This window comes from Galeopterus variegatus, unplaced genomic scaffold (assembly GCF_000696425.1).
Source record: "Galeopterus variegatus unplaced genomic scaffold, G_variegatus-3.0.2 Scaffold4769, whole genome shotgun sequence".
Classification (NCBI taxonomy): Eukaryota; Metazoa; Chordata; class Mammalia; order Dermoptera; family Cynocephalidae; genus Galeopterus; species Galeopterus variegatus.
This window is the reverse complement of record NW_007730880.1, coordinates 201693-202318: the sequence shown is the minus strand read 5'-3', so window position 1 is coordinate 202318 and position 626 is coordinate 201693.

The window sequence follows — 626 nt, the reverse complement described above, 5'->3', positions numbered from 1 at the left end:
CCCATCTCCCCAGTAAACCTGAAGAACAGGCAAGCTAAAGCCACCTCAAAGACTCATTTACCGAGGGGTTTTTAAAGAGGGGTTGAAGGAAGGGAAGGAAGGGAAGGAAGGGAATATAAATGAAAAGCAGGAGGGAGGGGGACATGAGCAGCGAGTGCGAGGGGCCAGGTGCAGTCTCACCAAGTCTCTGTCTGGTTTCTGCTCCTGTCCTTGCTGTGATCTCAGGGTCTTGCTGGAGGAGTAGAATCAGCATGGCGATATTGGTGTCTTCCTTGGTTTCCCAGGGTCTGCAAGGTTGAAGCTTCAGGCTGGCTGAAAAACAACTTTACATTTATGTAAATAATGTCATCTTGCCCCATAACCAAGGTTCAGAATGTCAAAATAAGCATGGGAAAAGAGGGAACTCGGAGAAATGCATGCCAAGGAAAAAACTCTCTTTAAAATTTGGCTGCAGCTCATGCAGTCTTAGGTCCCAATTTCACTTAAGTCCTGCTCACGCTAACAGAAGGAGGTATTATAGTTGAAACTTCACATATGTTAAGAACATTTTATGAATGTAAGTAAATAAACCCTCTTTGAACTTGCCAAGTGGAGTTTTTGCTAGTTCTTTTGCAACTAGCAACAAA